Here is a 19,665-nt window from a genome sequence, read left to right on the forward strand (position 1 = left end):
GCCTCTCACCCACATTTTCAACTGCTGTTTGAAAAATGGATGTTTCCCACATATCTGGAAAAATGCATCAGTGTGTCCAGTCCCTAAGGTCCGGCCGACAACGACACCTGACCAACTGAGGCCCATTTCTATCACGTCAGTATTAGCACGAGTGTTTGAGGGATTCCTTGCCCGTTGGATTATTGAAGATGTGCACCATGCTATTGATCCCCAACAGTTTGGGAACATGCCCGGAACATTAATTTGCCATTACTTAATCAGTCTCTTGGATAATGCTCATCGGGGAATTGACCGACCTGGGAAGTATGTAATTAACTTATGCATGATCAATTTCAGTAAAGCTTTCGATCATATCAACCATGTCACAGCAATCAGGAAAATGATTGACATAGGAGTTGACCGCTCCATTCTCCCGACTATCTGTAGTTTCCTGACGCAAAGAACGCAAACTGTTCGTTATCGCGGGGTTACATCAAATCTTTCCCACCTCACTTGTGGTGTTCCTCAGGGAACTAAACTAGGACCCATTATTTTCCTGATAATGGTTAATGATGCCACGTTGTCTACAGAAAACCGCTGGAAATATGTTGATGATCTAAGCCTTCTAGAGGTTGTCAACAAGTCGGACCCTCCGCAGTTACAAACACACATTGATTCTCTTGTTGATTGGTGTGAAATAAACGACATGAGGCCCAATCCAACGAAGAGCAAAACCATGCTGATCTCATTCTTGCGTAATGCACCGCCTGCCCCCCATTTGGAGATCAATGGTAATCAGCTTGAAGTGGTATCTTATAAGTTATATGAAATTACTTGGTATAACAATCCAAGATAATCTTAAATGGGATCTACACATCAAAACCATCGTCAACAACGCATCACGCAAACTATATGTACTGAGTAAACTGAAAAGGAACGGTGTCAACACTCGGGAATTGGTATTGATATACATGATGTACATTCGTCCGTGTCTTGAATTTGGTGTACCCGTTTGGTCAGGTTGAAGCCGCCTTTTTTTCCCTGCTGTGTAAACACGATCACATTTGCGCGCTTTAGAGGCTTCAACCCCCTCGCGGCTTCAACCCGGCTTCAATCCTCGAGGCGGATCACTGTGTAAACACGGTATGAATCAGGGAGTACATCATCTAGATATAGATAGGAAGATCCTTATTAAGCCAACTGATTGTCTCTTCATCGAGATCACAAAGTCCGGAAGCGCCGTGAGGGAATTTGTAGATAGGACAAGCATCAGTGACATGATCCATAGTGGATCTCTCCACAGCTAGGCGCAGTTTGGTGATGATTCAGCTCCAATTTTATGTAGGAAGTATTGTGTACGGCCAACTCCAGTTCTGATACGGTTAAGATTGACCCAGGCTTTTCTTGGGAGGTCGCTGCCACTTGGTTTTGCACAGGTTGGTGGTGGACGAATTCCACTGGTCTGACCAGCGTTTTGCTTTCCAAGAGGGTATAAGGTGGGGGGGGGGGACTTCTCAGGCCGCAGCTCAGCAGCCGGTGTTGCAAAGTGTCTTCTAGGGAGACGCTGTCCTTCAAAGGCAGAGGGGGCAGGAACAAGGCATTTATCTATGTCATGCTTTAGGGCAAGCTTAGTGTACTGCGCATCTCGTCTGAGCTGAGCTTGTGGTATGCCAGACAATATTGGCAGGTTGCTGACAGGTGTTGCTGTGAGTGCTCCGCTGATTAGTTTCATGGCATCATTGAGGACAGCATTAACCTTGTGTACATGGGTGCTGTGGCTCCATGCAGGTGCAGCATACTCGGCGGTGGAGAATGCAAGAGCTCGGGTTGAGGTGCGAAGGGTGGTGAAATTAGCTCCCCATCCGGTCCCTGAAAGCTGCTTGGCGGTGAGGCTTCGATTAATTAAGAGTGACACCTAGGTACTTTGGTGTTGAGACGAAGTTCAGCCTAGACCCATCTAGTGAGATATTCAACTCTCGGTTGGCGCATCGGTTAGCCAGGTGGAAGACGGAGGATACAGTCTCCCGGGTATGCTCATCTTGAGATGCCATCTGTTGAAGAACTTGGCTAGCATCTTCAGGTCCTTCTCCAGTATTGTTTCGATTGCCTCGAAGTAATGGTTGTCGAACCCCAGTACGGTGTCGTCTGCGTAGGAATACTGCATGCATTCCCCCTTGGGAATATCAGAGACATATAGATGTTGAAAAGTATTGGAGCGAGGACAGAGCCTTGCGGCACACCATTGCGGAGTTTCCTATTTCTACTGAATTCGCCGTTTGATAATACTACGTAAGAAAACTATATGCCTGCCAATCAAGGCCTCAAAATAATTGGCGTAGGTCTGGTATGGAGTTGGCTTAGATTTAGGGTAAAATACTTAGCCAAAAGTGTGAATACACCAGTTTACGGTTACAACAGTGCGCATGCGCAGACATGTGCGCCATTTAACTTACGAGTAAACAAACCACTGACCTCTAGAGGTCAGTGGTTTACGCGTACATTAAAGACGGCGCCCATGCAAATATGATGTGAGCGCACAGCGCAGGCAGTGACGCAACAATACATGCGCATCTGAAAACGATATCACTGCCTATGACAATGACAATGACAATGACAATGACAATGACAATTTATTCTCATGTCACCCACATTGGGGTATTGGAGAAGTTTACAATCAGTTTGAATTTGTCAATTAAACACTGTGAAATATACAATACAAATAGAATTAATGTTAATCCATACAAAATAACACTATCGACAATAGTGAGAAAAATTATGATGATAATGATAACAATATTGATGATGATAATAATAATAATAATCAAAAACAAAACGATAATATTAATTAAAACGATAATTAATGACGAAATTAATGGAAGCATTTGAAAAAGAAATTTACTGGCACCAGTAAATTGATATCTGAATTAATGAATTACTGAAAATATTCTTGATATCAATTTAATAAATTGATATAAGACAAAAAAGAGAAACATAAAGTTAATATTGAACTCATAACATGTTTTTGCACATACTTAAATTAATGAAAACGAAGCATTATTTTTCGACAGAATTTTACTAAGTTTAAACGTGTTTGTACATTATTGGAGTTAAAAAGCTGATCCATTTTCAGTGTATTTGGTCTTTCAATGAAATATTTATCGATGAACAATTTTCTTTCTGAACGAAAGGTAGGGCATACAAACAAGTAATGAAACTCATCCCCAAGCGATTGCAAATTGCACAGCGTACATAGCCTCATTTCCCTTGGAGTATTTGAATATCTACCAGCTACAATCGGCAGGTAATGATTGCCACAGCGAAAACGACTTAATATTGTCCGATCTCTTTTAATGAGATCGATTAAGTATCTTTCTAAACATAAAGAATGTTTGAAGATTCGATAGTTAACACAATGCGAATTATCATACATACAAGCAGACCAATACTGAGCATGAGAATCTCTCAATCAACGTTCCACAGTTTGTTTGACCCACTCATAGCTAGTATTTTCACAAATTTCCCATAAATTAGACATCCCCATATTGTCCAGAGTCAGCTTGATTTTTTTTAACCAAGGTGCCTGATATATATTCTTCTCAAAGAGTAATTTTAAGATAATATACACCTTACCAGAAAATTTATCCTGTCCACTATGTACAATCCTACACCAGAAGTTTATCATTCTGCTTTCGATATATTTCTCAAGTTTAAGCCTCCCCAATTCACCAAGTACCATACAATTTGCAGTTGTTTTGTTGACAGAAAGGGCTTGCTTACAAAATTTCTGCTCTGTGCGCTCACATTATATATGCATGGGCGCTATCTTAATTTACGCGTAAACCATTGACCTCTAGAGGTCAATGGTTTGTTAAATACACCAGTTTACGTGCGCCATTAATAATCAAAGCGAATGACCTAGAGGTTATTAGTTAAACCTAGGTTTAACTTTAAACCCGGGTTTAACTAAGCCAGACTTCAGGTCTAAGTATCATTTCAGTTTCTGAAAGCCAGGTTTAGTTAAACCCAGGTTTAAGTCTAAAACCCAGGTTTAAAGTTAAGCCAAGGTTTAACTACCATGGAGATGTAGTCTGCTTCTACTGCACATGCTCAGTACAGCTCATCCATCTTCAAGGGTAGCTGATATAGGCTTTTTTATAGCTGGATTTCGTGCTGCAAATTTAATAACTTCAATTCAAAATATTCGACACAAACAAATCTCTTTCGAAGCAACCATTGAACGTTATGACCTGATTTTTTGTTTTGTTTTACCCTTTGATTTATTGTTAAACTGCTGAAAAAGTCTGAATCGAGGTGGAATTGTTCTTTACGAAAAATAAATAATACAAAAATCAGGATTCTACAATTTCTGTATGCCCAGATTGGTCAAAACTTCCAGAACATCATAAAAATGCTCTAAATAAGATTTAAATGACTAAAAGAGAAACTAAAAATGATCAAAAATACCTTCTTGATGCAAAATAACTAGTCCAAAGTCAACAATGCAGAAGCTCATTTGTTTGATTTTTAGTTTTTTTTTAGGACAATGGAATCCTTTTTCGAACCGACGTGTCGGGTATCGGATACCTCGGGTATCATGATCTCCTTCTTGGTCACCGTGCGCGCATGTCATCGATCGTGCGCGCATTCATTCGTAGTACACACAGTTTAGAAATATTGCATTGTCCTAAAAAAAAACGCTTGAAATTCTACCATATTATATGAGCTTCAATGTTGACTTTGGACTAGTTATTCTGCATCAAGAAGGTATTTGTGATCATTTCTCTTTTAGTCATTTTAATCTTATTTAGGTCTAGATCTAGATATCTAGATCTAGACCTCTAGTGCATCTTTCGGGGCATCTTTAGGATGTTATGGATGTTTTGACATCATAATATTAATAGACTAGGCGCGCCTATTCGGTCTAGAGTCTAGACTAGATCTAGGGCAGAAATTGTAGGATTAGATTCTACCCAAAACTCTACTAGGTCTAGAGTTCCGGCTTAACACACTCGTTGGCTCTTAATTATGCTAATCCATGATTGCCTTATATATAGATTTAGCTCTTCATTAATTTACTCTTAATTCTAATTGAACCTTAGGCCTACAGTTTTATTTTAACTCGCATTTGTTTACATCGTTGGGACGCAATTCAAAAATGTGCATTGCACACACAGTTTCAAAACTACGTGAGCATAACGTCAAACTAAAGGTATGGGGCTACTATATTTGTTTTCCTCTGCAACAAAGTGATACGTGTTGTCGATTTACTTTGGCAACTTTTTAGTTTCAAGTATTGTCGTACTATACAAATCACACAATCTTATATAAAATATAAAATCTTAAGACTTAGAAAATATTAGGCATAAAGATTCAATAAGCAAATGAAGTATCCAAATTAATGTTCAAACTTGCCGAAGGCATAAAATCGCAAGGCCCACTTTCATCCGCAAGCGATGTGTGTGTCGCCTTGTACTGTTGGAGTCAGTGCAAATCGCTGTTTGTTTGGTATTTAAAAAACAACAGCGATGCAAAAAAATCATCGTCGCAATGATTATGAAAGGTTCTTTTCTTTCCACAAGAGGTCTCTCCGGTCTCATTATTTGCAATAATTCGTCGTAATGCCTTTTAATTGTGTCTTCTTCTCCTCTGAATTTCCAACAAATAGTTAGACCTGACTTAAGCCAGACTTAAACTAGGTGTACCCCAGGTTTAAATATGTGTACAATTTCCACAGAGTTAGACCAGGCTTAAACCTAGGTTTAAGTTAAACCTGACTTCAGAAACGCAAAATTAAACCTAGGTTTAAATCTGAGAGTTAGGCGAGGCTAAGACTAGACTTAAACCTAGGTTTAAAGTTAAACCTGACTTCAGAATACGGGCCTATGTATTTATGCGTAAATTAAGATTGTGATTAAGATTAAGCAAATTATGATGACATCACTGCCTACGCGCTGCGTTGTGCGCGCACATCATCATTTGCATGGGCGCAATCTTAATTTACGCATAAATACCACTGACCTCGGGTCAACTATCTGCGCATGCGCACTGATACAACCGTAAAATGGTGTATTGTAAATTAAAATGGCGCCCATAACCGTAAACTGGTGTATTGAATACTGAAATTGGCTAAGTATTTTATCTAAGCCAAATACTAAGTAAAAGCTTAAATTTGTACTTAGGTATTTGTACTTTTTTGGCCAAACAAACTGAATTGAATTCTGGGATTTAATATCAATGAGCTTTTCAATGTATTGTTTTTATAATACATAACGTGATTGTCAACATAATAAACTTAAGTGCACCAATATGTTCTTGTAAATCACAATAAGATTTAATTCTGGTATCATTATGTGCCCTTTATTCCTATTTCCTACCTTACTAAACCTTCTCTTTCCATCTTTCTCTCTGTCTAATAATTCTTTTTGGCAACTTCAGACACATTTTGAAGTTTGGAAACAACACTCATAGTTTCAGTTACGATACTCCCTTTCTAAAAATGCATGTTTCCAAAAGTCCTCACAAAAATCCACAACTTACCAATTGACAACGGACTAATTCTGGCAACTCCAAGATCAATACTAACTAAGCAAGGTCACTGACAGGTGATTATCTCATCAAATTAGCTCTCAAAATAACGTAAGAAAAAGAGGATCATGGGGAACCAATGGTCACCGGTTAGGCATTAGGCATCATTAGAAAGATGGTGTGAGAAGGGGATCTAAAGTCTTCTTCTCGTGTGATACTTCCCCCCTTCCCCTTAATTCTCTCTCTCCCTCTCTCTCTCTCTCCTACTATCAATCTATGTGTACATGTATGCGTGTATGTGTGTTAGCCCATCTGAATTTCCTTTAGCCGCTCTGCATATCCCTGCTTTTTCCCATTTCTTCCTGCATCTTTGATGAACAATTACTATTTCCACGAACGACCACACAACTAAAGTTTTAAGTAGAACTAACATCAACTCTACATGACCAATAAGATCTAAATCAAGTCCAAATGTAATACAGAACCTGAAAAAGATATCGCCGAATTCACTGATATCTACGGTTGATCGGAGAGGTCGAATCTCGGCAAACGAGAAATCCACATACCCGTTATCTTCTACCTGCATGCGAAGACAAAAGAGTATACAAATAGTATAAAAGTATGCAAGAATAACAAATTATTATACAAATGAGCCTCTTTTCTCCTAGAGAATAAAATCATGTATTTGATCCCCTTTTCTTGATCGAGTTCCGATGGAGAATCAGCGTGCATTTATCGTAACAACAGTGACTTCCTAAAGGCTCGGTCACGAATATCGTTACGGGTTGCTACGAACGCCGTACGAACGATTTTCAGACCATTTCGTAAAAGAAGGCCGTACGAAACCAGCATTCGTAGACCGTTTGTAGACCGTTTGTAAGTTCGCAGATTGGTCGATGGTCTTGTCCAAGATTTTTTTCAACCTCGTACGAAACCCTCTCTTCGTTTGGCGGCCGTACGAGCGTCGTAATTACATCGTAAGAACTACGCAAGATCTCCGTACATTTCGTAGGGTCGAGAGACAATTCTAGAAGCCTCAAATTTCTTACGATGATCGTAAGAACGCCTGAAGTTGTTCATAGAGGGCTCTCACGGCGTTCTTAAGAACGTTCTTAAGAACGCCTTACGAACGGAGATTCTATGGCCTTCGCACGAACGACTCCTGGCGTTTGTAATGCTACGGTCACAAATGTTCGTACGAACGATGCGTTCGCGTTCGTACGAATCTCCCTGTTCCTACGAATTTAAGAATTCGTAGAGATTCGTAGATGGGGCATAGTTTCTTACACCCTTCTTACGGAGTTCGTACGAACGCCGTTTAATTCGCAAGAACAACTCAAGACCTTCTTGAGAAACGAGGTAATTTTCGGTTATACGATGGCCCTAGAGTTCGTACGTTTTTCGTAAGAACGCCTTGAGTTCTTCTTACGTCAGACTTACGTCAATCTTACGAGTTTTTGTTCTCACAAGGTGGTCGTACGTGTAACTCACGGCATTCACAAGTCATTCGTAAGAAGATCCTACGATTTTGTTTGAATATTTGGTCGGGTTGCAAAAAAGCACTGCCGTATACTGTCGAAAATTCTATGACTGTTGAAAGTTTGATATTTCACGATGGCAGTATTGCCAAGAAGACTACAATTACAACTGCAGCTGCATCTGCAAGTAGAGGAGGAGGAGGAGGAGGAAGAAGAAATTACAACCTCTCCTGAATAAAATACATGTGCATGAGAAAGATACTCAATAAGAGAACGTGACAAGGTGGAAGGCTGGTAACTGTTACCTCAAATAAGTATCTCCATGGGCGGATCTAGCTTTTTTCCAAGGGGGGGGGGGTTGACCTAGTGGCGGATCCAGGATCTTCCAAAAATCGCGCCGTTTTACTTTTTTCTTCTTTTCCCCCCTTTTTTCCCTTCTTTTCCCCCCTTTTTTTTTCTTCACTTGGCAGCCCAAGGGGGAGGGGGACCGCCGAAACCACCCCCCCCCCTAGTTCCGCCCTTGGTCTCCTTATTTTTCACTTCTTTTATTTTATTATTTTTATTTTTATTCCTCACTTGAAGGAAACGTGTTGATGGTCAGAGTTGACATTAACCATAAGATTTTTTTACTGTAAGGATTAAGAAATAAGAATGATAGACTATAACAATAGCAATGATTACTCACTAGAGGTATTGAGCTCTGTGGCCAAGGTTTCCATTAAGTGTTTCCTGAACTTGCTGTTAGCATATCTATTACTTACTTTATTATAAAAGCAGTCATATGTTCACCGAAGAAGTCTACAAGTTTTTGCTTTGTGGTGGCATCCTTTTTAAGTTTCCCCGTTACCTCCTCTTCCTCGCTATCAAAAGGGAAGGAAATAAGAGGAAGAATAAAAGAAAAGAAGGGGTTTAAGTTGCAATTTTCCCACCAACAAGTTGTGGATCGGGGGGAGGCCCCTCCCCCCCCCCCTCCCCTGCCCCCGCCAAAAAAAAAGGAACGAAGGAAAAAGGAAAGAGGAGAGCTAAAAGGGAACAAAAAAGAGAAAGTAAAGAAAACTGGGGTGAAAAGAGGAAAGATCAGTAGCGATTAATCCCGCCAACAACGTGTGGATCGGGGGGGGGGGGGGCGAAAGGCCTTTGCCTCCTCCCCCCAGCAAACCTAAACGAGAGAGAAGGAAGGGAAGGGAAAGGGAAAGAACAAAAAAGAGAAAGAAGAAAGGTAGGGGAGATCCATTGCGATTTTCCCGATAACAAGATGTAGATCCGGGGAGGGGGGAATAAAATTCGATACCGGTGATATACAAATGTTGCTGAAATGACGTAATTTTCCGAAACTTTTCCTCACTTTTCAGTAAACTATACTTTTTGATGGGTTTGTTAGAAAATGACAAATTTCCAAATTTACAGTTAGGCAAGAAATATACTTATTTAGAGGCCTACATGTCAGGACCCGCGGAACGGCGGGGCTCGGGGGCCTCGAGTCCCCCTCCCCCCCCCCCCCCCCCCTCACTTTTTTTTTGAAAAAGTATATTAAAGGGAAATCGAAAGAAAGAGAGAAAGAAAGAAAGAATAGTGACCTGTCAGTGTCACAAAATAATGAGGTATCAAAATATGCTCATCTGACCGTAATTAAATGCCAATACCCCCTGAGCTTCCGTGGGCTTCGCCCCTTGACCCCGCCGGGGCTTCGTCCCTAGACCCATACGCCAATTAATGCTACGCTCTACCTGATCGTATATACTTTAGCCTCTACCACCCACTTTGAAAAACGTTCGGAGGGGCCTGCATGTAAGAGTGGGGTGATGCGGATTTTGTGTCTACCCTCCCCCCCCCCCCTAAACAGTTTTGCTCATTACGCCACTGCTGATCACCGTTACGTACCAATATTTTGCTCGTATAATTTCAAATTTTGGGCCCCCTAAGAATTCCTGGATCCGCGCCGGGGTTCTCCCTCCTCCTCGTCGTCGTCATCTTCCACCGCCTCCTCCCGATCTTCCGATGGTCATCATTTCTTGATATGTTGTTGCTGTTCTCCTCCACTTTCTCCTTCCTCCTCATCTCTTTCCTTACATTTGTTTCCCTTCCCTCTCTTCCCTCTAAAAGATTTCCCTTTTGGTCCCATATTTCTTCGACCGGAGATGCGCCTTCGACAAACATTATGAACAGAGTGAGGATTTGAACTTCGCGCGCTTGGTTTTATAACCGCTAAAACTCAAAATTTGCAAATATTGAGTACGTACACCTTACGAGCACCTTACGAACGCCTTAAGAACGCCAGGAGTTGTTCATACGAAGACCATAAGAATCTCCGCTCGCAGTGCGTTCTTACGAACGCCGTATGAGCCCTCTATGAACAACTTGAGGCATTTGAAGCTTCTAGATTTGTCCCTCGACCCTACGAAATGTACGAAGATCTTACGTGGTCCTTACGATGTAATTACGGCGTGCGTACGGCCGCCTTACGAAGCAAGGGTTTCGTACGATGTTAAAAAAATCTTGTACAAGACCATCGACCAATTTGCGATCTTACGAACGGCCTACGAACAATCTACGAAGGCTTGTTTCGTACGGCGTTCTTAAGAAGATCTTATGAAATGGCCTGAAAATCGTTCGTACGGCGTTCGTAGCAGCCCGTAAGGGTATTTGTGACCGAGGCTTAAGGTGTACGTACACATGTTATGCAATCTATGCAGCGCTTTTTTTCAACCAGACAAAACATTTCAAAAATCGTAAAATCTTCTTACGAATGACTTGAGAATGCCATCAGTTACACGTACGACCATGCTGCGAGGACAAAAAACTCGTCAGATAGCCGTAAGTCTGACGCAAGAAGAACTCAAGGCATTCTTACAACAACAAAAAGGGAAAAAATAAACGGCGTTCGAACGAAGTCTGTTAGAAGGACGTAAGAAACTATGCCCCATCTACGAATCTCTACGAATCTCTACGAACTCTGGAATGCCTACGAACAGGGAGATTCATACGTACGTATGGCAAGCCGTTTTAACGTTTATTCCTATTTCTTGATATCAAGAAATGAATTTTTGATATCAAGAAATGAATTTTTGATATCAAGAAATCAATTTTTGATATCAAGAATTACCATTGGTTCACAACGTAAAATTATTTCTTGATAAAAAGAAATCGAATACTTTTGAGTTCGAAATCAATCACTATAACCATTCTTGATATCTGAATTGAATTGAATTCTTGATATCAAGAAATGATTTTACGTTGTGGACCAATGGTAATTCTTGATATCAAAAATTGATTTCTTGATATCAAGAATAAGATTCTTGATATCAATAATTCATTTCTTGATATCAAGAATTAAATTGTTGAAATCAAGAATGGTTATAGTGATTGATTTCGAACTCAAAAGTATTGCACAAATTCATCCTGAGCGCGCCGTTTTAACATTTATTCCTGTTCTGATTTCGAACGCAAAAGTTGTGCAGGAATTCATCCTAACATGACGAAAACTCGTCGTTTAAAATTGAAACTCTCGTTTGACTTTCACTACTCCTAGGGCTAAGCCCAAAGTAAACACTAGCGCTATACAATGTAATCCCCCTGCCGAGACCTTGACGGGGTGATAGAAAGAGAGAGAGAGATAAGCATGATAGAGGGAGAGAAGAAGGGAGAAAGAGTGCTAATTTTCACAATTAAAATTATTGTTATATCGCCAATTCTGGGTCATTTTGCTTCCTTTGAACTTTCATTAAGGTCTTTCTCTAAATTATAAGTGACTGGACATGAAAATGTCTTAAAACAAGTAAAAATGTATATTTCATACTTCTCATTTCCTTTCAGGCAGAGCCCCAGTATTACCCCCTTCACATACACAGATTTTCCTTACGAGTCCTTACGGATCGCCAACTCGTAGTCAATCGCAAGCATCCGTAAATAACTCGCTGGTATCCGTAAATAGCTCGTCACAACTCGCAACAACTCGCAGACACTCGTAAGTATCCGTGAAAGGAGAGGCAAATTTTTTGACATGTCAAAAATCTTCTTACGATTGTCCACGGATTTATTTGTCCTTAAATAACTCGTAAATAGGACGTAACAATCATGGGTGTCGATCCCGGGGGATGGGGGGGGGTATATCCCCCCAATATTTCAGGTGGGGGGATGGCCTGTACAATCATCCCCCCCCCCCCCCCCAATAATTCACCATCAAAAAAAAAAAAAAAGAGAAAAATTAATGATGAGAGCCCGATGAGAGTAGTTAATGGTTATTACTTGCAAGATGACCATCAATATACACATTTTGCAATCTCATTTTCATAATACATACATATATAAATAGAAAACGAAGTAAATGAGACGACCGTATATGAGACAAGAATAAATTGAATTCTCGCTCATACGGCTTCATCAGGAATTGATGAATTTATTCAATTTATTCAATCAACAGCATCATAGAAATGCAGTGCGCCAAAAGCAAAGCAACAGCGTTAAAAAGCAACGAGCTTAGTAATGTTAAGCGCGAAGCGCAAAAGTGCAAAAAAAGAAGAAGAGAATTGAAGAGAGAGATAATGAGAGACAGAGAGGATACAGGCGCGTAGCCAGGGAGTTGTGGGGTGGTCGCCCCCCCCCCCCCCAAAAAAAAGGGGGGAGAGAAAAAAAGGAAGGAAGAGGACGTAGGAAGAAAAAGGATTTAGAGTCGAGAACGATACAACGAATCGTCTTCTTTTTCTAATAATTTAATGAAACGTCAAAGCTTCCGCGAGGGAAGGGGGGGGGGGGAGGAACTGAATTCAGACAAGGATTAAGAGTCGAGATTGGTACAACGAATCGTCTTCTTTCTCTAATAATTTAATGAAACTTCAAAGCTTCCGTGCCTTTCGCGGGAGGGGGAACTGAATTCAGACAAGGATTACGAGTCGAGAATGGTACAATGAATCGTCTTTCTTTAATAATTTAATGATACGCCAGAGCTGCACCCACCCCCTAGGAGGTGCTCACTACCGCCCCCTAAAAAAAAATCCTGCCTATATGCTTGAGAGAATAATAACCCAGGTAGCAAGCGCATGTGGGACCCACATGGGTCCCATATTCTCTAAAATGTTATCTTTATTGAGGGTGACTTGAAAAGGTTAAAAACTTGGAAGGGAGGGGGTGCAACCTGCCTCACGCCTCTACCTCTTGGTTGCTTTGATCCATTGCCGAAAATATTTTGGCACCTATCATCCCCCCAACCGAGGATACAAATCGACACCCTTGGTAACAATCCGTAAGTATCGTAAACCGCTCGCATCAACACGTTACCATCCGTAAACTGCTCGCAAGAATCCGTAAATGACTCTTACAGATTTCTTTAACGATTTTGTTTCGGTTGGTTTACGATTTGTTTACGGATTATTTACGGATTACTTACGGATTATTTACAGATTAATACGAGTGCTTACGTGTTGTTTATGATTTCATTGAGGTCGTGTTAGAATGGCTTTACGGATCGTTACGAGTTATTGCGAGCACTTTACGTGTAGTTACGAGTACTTTGCAAATAGATAGGTATACTTTAAGTATTCTTACGTATCGTTTACGATTTGGGGGAAAGGTATAATAGCTGCAAATTTGAACACTTCATTTTAAGTTGTTATTTTTTGGTTAAAAATCGTAAGGACTCGTAAATACTTGTAACTATTCGTAACAACACGTTAACAGGTCGTTACTAACACGTAAGTTACTCTTAGTTATCCGTGACAACTCGTAACAAATCGTGGAATTCTGCTGTAAGTATATCTTAATAACTCGTAACAATCCGTAACAAACCGTAAATAGCTCGTAACTCGTAACAACTCTTAAATCGGTTGTAAGAGTGGCCAAATCGTAAGGACCCGTGAAAGATCCGTGAATCTGTGCGATCCGTAAGGACTCGTAAGAAAAATCCGTGTATGTGAAGGGGGTATTAGACTTTGTTTACACTATTTCGTAAGATGATTTAGAGTACAGCTGCCATCTCTCACGCAGATCAGAGCTGCAAGGCTCTGTCCAAGTTTTAACGAGAAAAACAAAAGTGGGGTCGTGATACATTGGTTCCCGTGTTATAGTGGTGGTGTATAGTTTGCAAGAAATCATTACGAGATATTACATATCCCTGGAGATATCAAGCGATTTTTCGAAGCTAGAATCGCAAACATGAATCACAAATCAAAACGCCGTTACAAAACAAGGTCACTGCGGGAAAGCGTTCAAGCGATTTTCCATTAACGCTGATTCTAGCTCATTTCGAGCCCAGCCGCTGCGCACCACACTGCGCAGTTTGACCCAGGAAGTATAGGTCAACTTTGGCGCGCGCTTTCTGGAATTGTTAACCGGCCGACTGTCGACTGCTGTTTTGAGCATAGATCGCAATAAACAAAGAACAAGAAGGTGATAGAAGGAAGAAACAAAGAATAACATAAGGAAAGACAGAAAGAGAAAGTGATAGAATGATTAAAATAAAGAATAACATAAGGAAGGTGATAGAAGGAAGAAACAAAGAATAACATAAGGAAAGGCAGAAAGAGAAAATCTATAAAATGATTAAAACAAAGAATAACATAAGAGAAGATAATATGAGGAAGAAACAAAGAATAACACAATGAAAGACAAAAAGAGAATGTGATATAAGAAAGAAACAAAGAATAACATAACGAAGGACAGAAAGAGATCGTGATAGGATGATGAAAACAAAGAATAACATAATAGAAGGTGATAGAAGGAAGAAACAAAGAATAATACAAAGAATAACACAAGGAAAGGGAGAAATAGAAAGGGATAGAAGAATGATTAAAACAAAGAATAACATAAGAAAAGGTGATAGAAGGAAGAATCAAAGAATAACATAAGAAAAGATAGAAAGAGAAAATGATAGCAGGAAAACAAGGAATAACATAACGGAACAGGCCACGATAAAGAGCATGGTATAGTGAACGCAAATTGCATGAAAAGCAGGCGCGTGGTTTTTGCCCAAACCGGAACAGGCCACGCTAATGACGCCATAGAATCATGATTGAGAACTCTGTTTGTTCAATCGAATTTTAGCGGCCGTGATTCTGCAGAATCATGAAACAAAACGCATCTTTTTTCAGCGTTTCATGTTTGTGTTTTTAAACACGTTTATTTTTACGACCGACGAAAAAATCGCTTGAACGAAACGAGTTTTAAACTAAACGTCTTTAAAAATCGTGATTCTAGGGTGAAAAAGTGTCGATTGAACGCACCCTAGGTTGCCAGTTTGAAGTGCATTGAATGTCTAAGTGAATGTTCTTGTAGAAATTATTTCTTTGGTACTGTTTAGCCATGTTTTTTAAAGCAATTTATTAATGCTGAAAAAACAACTGTTTGTTTATAGTTCAATTACTTGGAATGCATTCGTATAAAAACGCGTCCTTAAAAAAATGTAAAACGGCAGGATATCACGAAATCAATTCGTGATATGTTGCCGTCTTATGTTTTTGAAAGATGCGTTTTTGTATGTTTTATACAAGTAATTAAACTGGAAAACTTCACATTCAACATTTTCAATGTAACAGTAATCAATGGTCTAAATAAACATATAACTAAACAGTATAAATTATAAAAAAATCTACAAAGAATATCACAGAGACGGTAAATGCACTGCTAACTGGCAACATGAATTCTTGCATTAGTTGAATTCTCGCGATACATTGACTTAATTTCGACACCGCGCACCGCTCAGGCAGGATGAATTCCTGCACAACTCTTGCGTTCGAAATCAGAATAGGAATAAATGTTAAAACGGCGCGTTCGAAATCATTTACTAGGGTCTATAACAGTTCTTGATATCAAGAATTGAGTTCTTGATATCAAGAACTGAATTCGTGATATCAAGAATTCATTCATCAAGAAATATGAATAAATGTTAAAACGGCTTGCCATACATACGAACCTTTGTCACCGAAGCTTTAGCTGCGCACAATTATAAGCGTGCAAGTTTTGATGGACCATGTACAGTCGCAATGCTTATCAGTTATTTTTGTCGACTTGCTTAAGTAAAATGCTAATACATGATCTGAATAGAGGTAAAGACATAGGCCTATAACTTAAAGATAAAGACCAGTAGTCTGGCATGCGATTGCATTGTGAAAGAAACGTTGTGGAATCGATCAGAACTAGGTCGATCATCTAGCATATAAGTGTATTGGTGTGTACTGCAAGGTTCTGAAATCATCAAAATGATAAGAAATTTGGACCAATCGTGGTAAAGTTACAAGCACTGTACACAGAAAGATGTATATGGGACTACGCACACGTGCGTATTATCTATTTGGTCCCAATAGAAAACTAATTTACCAAATATATCAATTAATAGGCGGTTTCCCGGCAAAAATGTTATCATCATGTATTAGTCAAAACATATTCTTTCACATTATTGGTAATATGAGCTTCCATTTTATTTTTTGAGAGGGGGGCGTTTCCAAAACTGGTCTTTACCTTTAATCAAGTAAAGTTCTAATGGAAATACTAACTTAATGTACCTACTGAATTGAATAGAACCCCAGTATATCATGTACAATGCATTGCTAGTATTGCGGGATTTTTTCCCCTTCATTTCATAAAAAAATGAATGAAGTAGTAAACTTACAACTGGTAGTTTGCTGCTCTTTCCGAGGATCTTGAAGGGATTAGTGATACTTATCGGTTGAGAATCGGTGGATGCTTTACGGAACATCGAGTCGGTAAACTCCTTTCCATACAGGAAGAAGAAGACATCTACATAAAATGAAAATCAGAAGAATGTAGAGAGGCATTATACTCAAAGAAACAAACAAACGCGTTATTTTGAAGTACGCCTTGCAGTACCACTTTACTGACAGGCGGGGTAAATTAATCCTTTAAAGACTTTCGAATTGTTTTTTCCCCAGGCAATTTTTTTATTTTCCAAAGTAACGGAAATACAAGTGCAGTTGCCCCCTCCTTCTTTCCATTATCACATGGCGAAAAAAAGAAGGACAAGTCAAGAAGAAAGAAGAAAAAAGAAAGAGAGAGAGAAAAAAAGAGAGAGGGGACATGGAACGTGGGAGAAAAGATGATAACTATCCTATACACTCTCTCCCGACTTGATGGTCTTGTTTCTATATACACGTATACTCGCCATTCCAACTTTGAATCAAATTTGTACCATTTAACATTTGTCATCATTCAATGGAAAATCAATAAGCCCTTAAAGTCTTTATAGATTCATCATATTCCGGTATCACACACATTTTTTTATATCTGTTATCAAATTTGGATTTTAACCATTTAACGCAGATTAATGTTTCAAGTTGAAAGGCGAAAAGCCATTCGGCCTTATTGCAATTTTACAACTCGTAGGTTATGACATACACACACGAAAGTGGACAAGTCGCTATTCCTAGAGTTACAAATAAAATACGGTTTGCGATTCTAAAGAAGAAATAGGGTTCATAATTTCGAAATTAGATAGGATTCATAATCCAGAAGGTTCATACTTCCCAATAACGAACCTTTCAAGCACGGATCCCTATTATATTCTCGGAATTATGTACCCTTTTTTCATTTTAGAATGATTTAAGCATTATTTATGCTCCTAGAACAAACAAACGTGTTATTGGGATTACGCCTTATACAGTCCTGCTTAACCGATAATCCTCATTAATACTGAAAAGATTTTCGATTTTATATTTTAAACAATCTTTTAATCATACAAAGGAAGCAGCAAAGCAACGGAGACTCAATGGCAGTTGACTACTTCTTGAAAACAAGAGAAACAGAGAGAGAGGGGGGGGGGGGGAGGGGAAATGGAACTTGGGGAAAAATATGATAACTATCCTACACACTCTCCCCCGACTTGATGACATTGTTGATTCGTATATCAGCTAGTTATTAAGACTGATGCCCCCACCCCAGCCCCATGAAGGACTCAGGCAACGGCACTTTATATAATGTTACTATCGGACGCCTCTTATACCGGACATACCAAACATGTTTCCATACACCCGTATACTGACCATGATAGCTTACAACAACAAAAGTTGTACCATTAAAGATTGTCCCCATTCAATGAAACATCAATTAACCCTGTAAGTCCTAATAAAATCATAAAAATCCGGTATCATACATTAATTAAATCTTCTTTGGAATTATTTGGAATGTTAAACATTTAAGGCAGATTTATGTTTTAAGTTAAAAGGGGTGAAAGCCATTCAGGCTATATTGCATTTTTTAACCGGTATACTCAGACATGACACCAAAAAAGTGATTCAGTTCTGAAAGCCTGCATAAGACCCGGTTACATGTTGCAATGTCCTAAGGTTGATACGAAAGTTAGTTATTCTAAAAGTTCGTTACACGGAAGGATGTATAATTTCACAGGTTTGTATTTCCGAAGGTTCGTTCCTCCAAAGTTTCATAATTCCGAATATGAAATAGGAATCATAATCCCGAAGGTTTATAATTCCGAAAATGAAAGCCAATTTTTTTTTTTTATTTCTTAATAACGATTCTTCGGGAGACCGAACCCTTTTTTTGTTATCGGAATTATGTACCCTATTTTATTTTCAGAATCATGAACGAACCTTGATTCCGTAAAATGAACCCTATTTTATTTTCGGAATTAAGAACCCACTGCCATGGGAAATTTCTGTTTCAGAGTTACAAACCTTTTAAATAAATTTAGAATGAATGTCACAAACAGAATTTGAATTTAATTAAATTATCCAAGTATCCATTTATGAAAGAACTAACACTTGCCATTTTCTTGAGCGGTCACAGCGGCGACGGTGAAACACGACAGAAGGATGCACGGGAACGAAAACATTGCGACCGTTCTGTATCTCAATAAACACACAAATGATGGAAAATGCCAGGAAATTATGACAGATGGGATGATGAATAAACGAAAATGATGAACAGCGACTATTAACGGTGCCTGGATGTTTAAAACTGATGTAAGGGGAAAAAATCCTATATTATAGACATCTGGGTGAAATCCTATATTATAGACATCTGGGTGAGAACCCTTTGTTGTTTGAAGGCTAGCAATCTTTTGTGCGTTACCGTGGGAAGAAACACATAGCAAGAAAAAAACCTATATATATAGAAATCTGGGTGAGAACCATTTGTTGTTCGAAGGTTAGCAGTCTTTTGTGCTTGAAGCCGTGAACATGGGAAAAAATAAATAGCAAGAAATTAAAATTAATAAGAAAGCAACCACCTGTGTTTGTATTGTTGCTCACAAAAGTGTCCACATTTCAATCAATTTTTTTTTCTCGACATACTTTAATTACGAGAAGAAAAAAAAAAGATAAATCTAAAGGCATTATTACCTTTTCCATCAAGGCTCAATGAAAAATGAAAAATCCGCGCAAAATGATCTAGAAAATAAGATTATGAATTAAATGCGGGGATGAACCTCAGTCAGAATAGAGTCGAAGACTATCTGAAGGTTTAATTGCGTCATATCATCTTATGAAACCAATATAATAACCGCGCCCATCTTCACACGTTGAGTAGTGGAAAATCACAAAATATCCGATGATATCTGGGTGGTATATGGTTTGACTAATACGTGATGATACAAATTTTGCCGGGAAATCGCCCACTAATTGATATATTTGGTAAATTATCAGATCGATCCGGCCTGGATAGATATCGCGAATGCACTTCAAAATTGAACATTTGGGCATATTTTCTGCTTTTTTGTTGT

This window comes from Strongylocentrotus purpuratus, unplaced genomic scaffold (assembly GCF_000002235.5).
Source record: "Strongylocentrotus purpuratus isolate Spur 01 unplaced genomic scaffold, Spur_5.0 spur5_contig_860, whole genome shotgun sequence".
Lineage (NCBI taxonomy): Eukaryota > Metazoa > Echinodermata > Echinoidea > Camarodonta > Strongylocentrotidae > Strongylocentrotus > Strongylocentrotus purpuratus.